Source organism: Telmatherina bonti (genome assembly GCF_933228915.1).
Source record: "Telmatherina bonti genome assembly, chromosome: 1".
Lineage (NCBI taxonomy): Eukaryota > Metazoa > Chordata > Actinopteri > Atheriniformes > Telmatherinidae > Telmatherina > Telmatherina bonti.
The window spans coordinates 24816029-24823666 of NC_136619.1; positions in this window are offsets into that span (position 1 = coordinate 24816029).

The window sequence follows — 7638 nt, forward strand, 5'->3', positions numbered from 1 at the left end:
TAATATATCTTTAAGTATTTTTTTTAAGTATTTTTTGTTGACAAACACAGATTTTTTTTCTTTTACAATATTTTATCTGCTCTTATTAAAAGCACATAAAAATACACAAAAAGGTAACCAGCCTTCATGTTGTGTAACCATGCACTGTACCATTTAAATGTTTGGAAGCACCATCCATCAAGTCGACATTAATACATATGTCAAAACTTTCAAATGATTTTTGTAGCTTCATTATAATTCTCATTTATGATTTCATTCTATTTAGACCAGATAGTGGAATTAGAATGGCTTGAACAGACTGTGTCTGCCTCCTTTGTGCTGACAGCGTGACGTCAAGTCTACAGAGGCATCCTCCATGTTTCCTGCTGGAACCACAGGCTGAGCCAGCTCTGCTCCTCCTGTGGTTCTGTGTGGTAACAACCGGCATGTTCCAGGCCTCTACCAAGGGGATTAGGCCTGCCAGTGGAGAGAAGCAGAGTGGAGGCCTGTGTTCTTAACACAGGAGTGATCCTCTCTGCTGGGGACTGTTGTGGGTGGGCGTTTCCCCCTTCTGAAGCATCAGCCTTAACTACCCATGCCTCACAAGGAAATCTCTTGCAGTTTCTAAGTACTTCTAGCTTTTATTCTCACTTTTATAGCACCACAAAAAATCCCTCAGAAGTCTGTCAGTCACTTAATATAAAGATTGCATTTACACTTCCATGACCTCGTCCTCTATGTCTGTCTTCAGTTGAATGTCTTCTCCCTAATACCAAAATTATTCTACACCTTTGCAGAATCTCGCTGCCAAATCCACAAACAATGTGAGATTAGAGTAAGGTTGTACCACCGTTCCTGCAGCAAAAGCTCCATGTTCCATAAAACTCTTAATTGGTCTGTTAAACATTACAATTAAGTTACATGTTGTGGTGAGCCTGGAGAAATCTGTAAACACCTCATATGTGGCGTTACTCTGCAACCTCTACTCGGTTTACTTCCTCTTTGATGTTGTCCTTGCGAAAGATAGCTAAAAACTTTATCAATCCTGAATGAAATTTGGAAAAAACAAAAGAAATTAAGTAGCAATTTTCAAGCCACAGTATGAGAGAAAATGGCCACAAAAGGTGAAAGCTGTTTGGGTTCAGGTCAGTCAGTTTTCTTCTCACCTCCACTCCTTTATACTCACTAAGTCTATGCACCTTCCTCTCTGAGGCTCTGGAGCCAGTCACCGGAGAGCTGAAGTTGGAGTTCAGATCAGTGTCGAGGATACAACAGTTGACAATATTAGTTTTAATGGAAAATGCAGAATATGTGTGCATTCTCACTGTGTTTTGACCTAAATAATCTAACTAGATCTGTGTTCAAACTGAGAGCTGGTTTTCTAGTAAATCTGATTATAAAGGCACACCTTCATCATCAGCTCTTATTTTACCGGAGGACCTGAGTGAGTCTTTATTTCCTTGTGTCAATAGTGGTCTTGGGCCATCAAACAGGCGTTTGCTTGAATACTTTGCTAGCCAACTAAATTATTTTGTGGGGTTGTGGGAATCCGACTGCGATCAGTTCAAGAACAACACTGGTAATCATTTAGTGACCATCAGAAGTACCTTATGTACCTTCAGGTACTTAATGATATTGAATCCTTGCAGCTGAGATACTGGGTGGCCTTTTAACTAAATGTTCCTTCCTCCACCACATGAAGGGTTTTTGCGAGTTGGTAATATGCACTTTTTCTGATGTCTTTGGTTTGTCTTCATGTGTCTGTGGTAAGGTGTAATGCTCCACATTTATTTACCACCGCATTGAAAGTGATTGTGCTGACATCTCTTAAAAAGATTGCCGTAATATAGAATGCAGGTAATTGCCAGGCTGAAACACTACTATATTTTTTTTTAAATATTGCTCTTGAGGGTTTTCCTTTGACGGTGGTGAAGTGGTGTCCTTTTCTGTTATTACACCTAGGGAGCTGATAGCTAATGTAGATACATGCTGATAGAGGAGGTTTATCACAACAGAGCACGGCTACAATGATGGCTGTACGCTCCCAGAGGGTAGAGGTGCTTATTATGCATCCCATATGAACGCACAGTATTTGCTCATAAAAACCCAGTCTGGAGAGCGATGCTTGAACACTTGCTCTTATCTGATTTCATCTAAAAACTAATGACGATTTCGCCTTGTAATTCCATTTCCTCCCAGTTTTGCAGAGTGTTTTTCTCAGTGATAAAGTCTGAGAAGTTGTTGGAGGTACATTGGTGAAATGAAACATTACAAGTCCAGCTTTTCCACAATGAACTCTTTTGAGTGAGCTGTTGAGTTTATTAGACATGGACTTGTCTGTGGTGTCCACCTGTGTCTTGATGCTATGTTAACATCAAATCTTTCTTGTTTAATTATCATATTAATGCTTGAATAAAAGCACTGGAATATTTAGAATAGAGGCTGTTTTTTTTTTTTTTTTTATAGAATGTGACTTGAAATTGATGCTTCACTTTGCAAATAGCTAAAGATACTTTGGTGGGGCTATGATAGTTAGTAATCCAACATCTCTGGCAATTCATGATATATGTATATGGATACAGTGACTGCATGTGAGGGACATTGATGATGAGTGATAAATTAGTTTTCTTTTTCCTGTTGTTTACTTTGTTGTCTGGAGACCTGTTTTTAGTATAAATTGCTTGTTTTTTAAAATCCTGTAAAACACTGTGCTGCCACTGGCAGGACAAGCACTTTATAAATAAACTGATTGATTGATTTAATGACGTAAAATAACAAATATCCATATATATAGCTTTTATTCAGCTTTGATATGTTTAAACTCCGATTACTTTTCTTTTAACATGAACAAAAATAAAAAAAAATATATGGTCAAAAGCTATGCAAGAGGAAAACTAAAAAATAAGCAAAAGCCAAACACTGCAAATATAAATATCACTTTTTTTTCATTTGGACTCTCGATATGGAAATATAATTTGACAATCAGTTGTCAACCTCCTTGCAGTAAATTTTTTAAATATAATTTATGTAGTGTACATTCATTGAATTAAACAATGCTTTAACTGTGCATCCATATACAAAACAGATGCAACTGAGGAATGTTTGTTTGTATGCTCCTGCAGTGCACGGATGCTGGTCAGTAAAAGCTTGTGAAGGCTTTGCTGAGACAATATTGTTTCCCTTCCCCCTTTTCTGCACTGTCCTTCCTTTGAGCCATATTTGAATTTAATATTCCATGAAATAAGGCAGCCCATCAGGCTGCTGTAATCACATCTGGTTAATAAAAGAAGTAAAATTACTCTTTCTTGCTTCCTTCTTGCTCTTTTTGACACTTTCTCCGCCGTACTATTTTTTCCTTGACTATGAACATATTTGACACCAAACTGCTCCAGTATTTATTTATTTTTATTATTATTATCATCGTCATCATCATCATCATCATTAATATTATTATTATAATTATTATCATAATTATTATTTTATCTTAAGTGTTCTGATTATTGTTAGAGTTTATACTGACGCAACTCTCTTTGAGAGTGAGATATAATCAAGACTTTGTATTTCTGTTTTTAAATATACCATTGTTTTTTTTTTATTTTTTACTAACCCTCACTTATATACACACATGGCCAAACACTCATATGGATGCATTACAACATGGCCACAGTCTGTGGGTGTCAGCCTGTCAGGCTTCCAGATGTCATGTAATTGTATGTATCACCTGCAGCATTCCCTCATTGTAAAAGCATTTTCCTGCAGCACCGTGGCCTGCTGTTCTATAGTGATACAGCAATGGCATACACGTGACACCCCCGCATTGCTCCCAGAAGTCTCTTTATTACTCCCATCTCACCTCCATCAAGGCCTGGTCTGCTGCCATTATGACACCTGAGGAGAGAGGGAGAGAACGGAAAAGAAGGAGAACAGTCACACTTAGGGCAGTACAATCTGACAGACCATCTTTCGGACAGGCTGAGGACAAAGAGATTTTCATGGCAGCCTGCTCTCTAAGAAGGATTTCCCTCATTTTAGTTTCAGTCTCAGTTTCAGATTTGAAATGTTTGTTCCCTATCTGCGATCTAGAGTTTGCTGGTTTATTTTATCATGCAACGCTGAAGGAAAGGCACGAAGATGAGTGAATTACAAGCACATGTTATTATGGGTATAATGTTGAGCAATGCTGAGCAACTAGCATTTGTTGAAGGTTTATTTCTTAAGCAAATGTAAAAGGACATCATATATTTTAAAATGACTTATCATCTGTCAACATTGTAAAAAAACAGACCTTTGAATTTACTGAAATTTTGACAGCAAATTGCAACAATCAATAGGCTGACATGAGATTGTAAAAAAAATATTTATTTATTTATTTATTTATTCGTTCATTCTCAATGTTTTGTAAATTTGCAGGGAAGTTGGTCAAGGTCAGCATGACGAAAATCTGACAAGTATTTAGAAATACCAAAATTCACTGTGTCCAGCCTTGAGACAAGCTTGTGTCTCTAAATGACTTTTCAAAGTGAGTCTCTTGTATTAAGAAGAAAATTATAGGCTAGAGTGGAAAGAAAGGCAAAAGGGACCCTTTACAGCGTTCCTGGCATCATGTTTTTTTCCCCTAAATCCGTATCTTGTCAAAAGTGAAATGGAGACAAAAAAGGGAAGCAATTCTTTACACACACTTTCACCAAAAACGGTTGGTTTTCAACCGATTCGAGTGTGCATGTCTTTTACTCTTCTATATAGCCACAAACAGCTTATAGCAAACTGTTTCTGTGCATGTGTTTTCAACTGCAACTTTTTTCCTTTTAATCTTCTCTGAGACAAGTTATTATAGTGAAGATTTTTTGTAATCTTCACTCTCAGTGTGTCAGGAGTGATGAAGTGACAATATAATTCAAGTGTCAGCTTCAACACGTTTGGCTTTCATCACATGTAACAGGAGTATCACCACAAAATAAAAACTTTTTTCAATCTTAACAGAAAGTCACCCCTTAAATTGTTGAAAATTAACTGTGAATTCACTCCTGTATCCTACTGTGGTTAATGATGATTAAATTCCTGTTAAACATTTATCACTTACATGTAGAATGAAAATAATGTAATTGGTTATGCAAGAAAAAAGTACCTGTAATTCATTAGCATGCTACAATAGTTTTTGTCAAGCACACACAGAAACACACACAGAGACTCAAAGAAAGGAGGCAGAAACAACTACCAAACGAAACCCGCTTCTCTGCAGTTTTGAGGTTCCAGCTTTGTAGCAACAAGGCATAAAGATGTTAGCAAAAACATTATGCATGTTGTGTCACAATGAGTTGTTGTGTTTGTTCCATTATCTTGACAGTTCAGTTACTCAGGATGTGTTTTATTTGTCTGCATGTTAAATTCTGTGAAGCTCCGAGTTCACGAGTGCACTGATTGCTAGATTCCTGTTGACCTCATCCAAGTAGAGCTGGCTAAATGTGAAGCAGACTTTGTTTTTGAAAAATCAATCAAACAAACAGAAAGAAAAAAAATCCTACTGTATCTTGTTATTCTACTGTATTTTACTACAAGCTTCAGTGATATAATTCAAATATATGTTACAGTATAAACACTGAGAGAATACTAAACCTAGATCTTCCTGTTTTGGTCTTATTTTATTATATGACAATGAAAATCTTAGCCATAATTGCAATATATTAAGTTTTCAGATATAAGATTCTGGGATTTTGTAAATTTCAAATAACATTTTGGTTTCCTGAACTTTTCAGTCTTAATGTGATTTTACTCATTGAATATTTGAAGGGGGTCAGACGTGGGGGGTGTGGGAATAACAGTAAAAAGGGAGAGATGGGGTTAGATGGTGCACGCTGATTTATAGCGAGGCCAAAGAGTAAAACCCTGAAGCAGCAAATACTGTGCTTCAAATAGAGATTGCAAGTGGCCTTTGGTGTGATCGGTGACCCAAGGTGAGGCATTCAGTGATTTATCTCTCGCACATCCCCTCATCTTTCTGGCTTTGTGGTGGTCCAGGGTAGGGCTAAAACATGTAGCACCTCACTTGGAGCTCTGGTCCTGGCCTGGACTCTGACCGGCTCAGGAGTGTGGTCTAACCTGTCCTGAGAAGTTTAGGACACACATAGATGATGTGTCATAAATGTAGGCCAAGCTGACAAAGTTCTCACCAACTCTAAAGTGCTCCTGCCACAAATCTGTTATACTGCGATTAAATTATTTTTGTTTTCAACTTTTCGTGAAACAATGAGCCTTGTCTGTCTTTCATAGCTTTCATTCTTTTCACACTCACTAACATTTACACTATGCTCTGATCCTTGCGGTCTCACACACACAAATGCGCTGTGCACACCTCCGTATATCCAGTTATGAACATTCTCTGAGCCCCACAGCTGTCTAAAGCTGAGGTTGGCTAATGAGGACATGTCTTTGCAGTTGAGTGGACTTGATGCCAGGAGGAAAACCTGCAGAATCAGCCCTACAGCTTCATCTGTCCTCTCTCTCATAAATGTGTGTGCGTGCGCGCGTGCATATGTGTGTGTCTGTGTAAAAATCTATCTAAGCACAATGTACACTCTCTGTGAATGTGTGAGTGAGTGTGTAATCGGATGTGGGAGAGTTTGAGTAGTATGTATTTGTGGCAGACCAAAAGAGAGCTTGACTACAGCCTTAACATATTTCACTGCATGGGACTGGAGCTGACATCTCCCATGCCCTGGAATCCTTTAGGAGCATATTTGGAGTGATTTTCAGTGCAATTATACCTGCCAGCTTTGACTGGTAGACTTGCCCTTGCCTCGGATCATGTCTTCATGCAATGATGCAATAGTGTAGTGGTGGCTAGTGCTGAGGCCCAGAGCCAACAGCCAGATAAACCAGAGGAGGTGCCTAACACTTCCCCTTTGCTCTGAGACTATAGCTGCAGTAGCCCACAGCCAAGGTCCTACATGGTGCCCAGGACACCAAACCATTCACAGCTAGTAGAAGGTGATAATGAGCCTCTGTGCTGAGTGTCAGTCGCCACTATGAACTGTCCTTGTAATTTGTGAAGGTATATAAGTGTGTACAGTTTCAGAGGAATAATTGGAGATTTCATGTGTGGAGGTGCAAATAAAAGCATCACACCTCTATGGTTCATTAGGAGACCTCTGCACCTTTTTATAGCCTCTAGTCATATTTTATCAGATGGTGAACACAATTTTTAAAGTTAAGTTTAAATTATAAATATAGATTATATCAATGTCGTAGATATTTAAAAACATTACATTTTTTGTCAATATTAGGCAAATCATGATTTGTTCTGTTATACAGAATATCACTTTATTCAATCACTGCTTGTGCTGTGAGCATTCATATGTGTGCATGAGTGTGTCATTTCTTTGACCTGGACCCGAGTGACCTGTTTGTATCCCGGTCTGGGGTCACACTGCTTTGTTTTCAGCATCATATATCAGATTAGCCATAAAAATCCTGTCTTGGTTCCATTCTGCTCAACACATAAGGCAGCTAATGAGAGATGGACTATCAGCTGCGCAATGAAACCACTCATCGCCACCAGTGGAGTAGTCTGGGTAATAAACAGAGGAGGGGTGTTGGGGACAATTTGATCCCTTAGAAGAAGTATATTACCACTTCAGCCGCGGTGCCCATGTGGTGTCCATC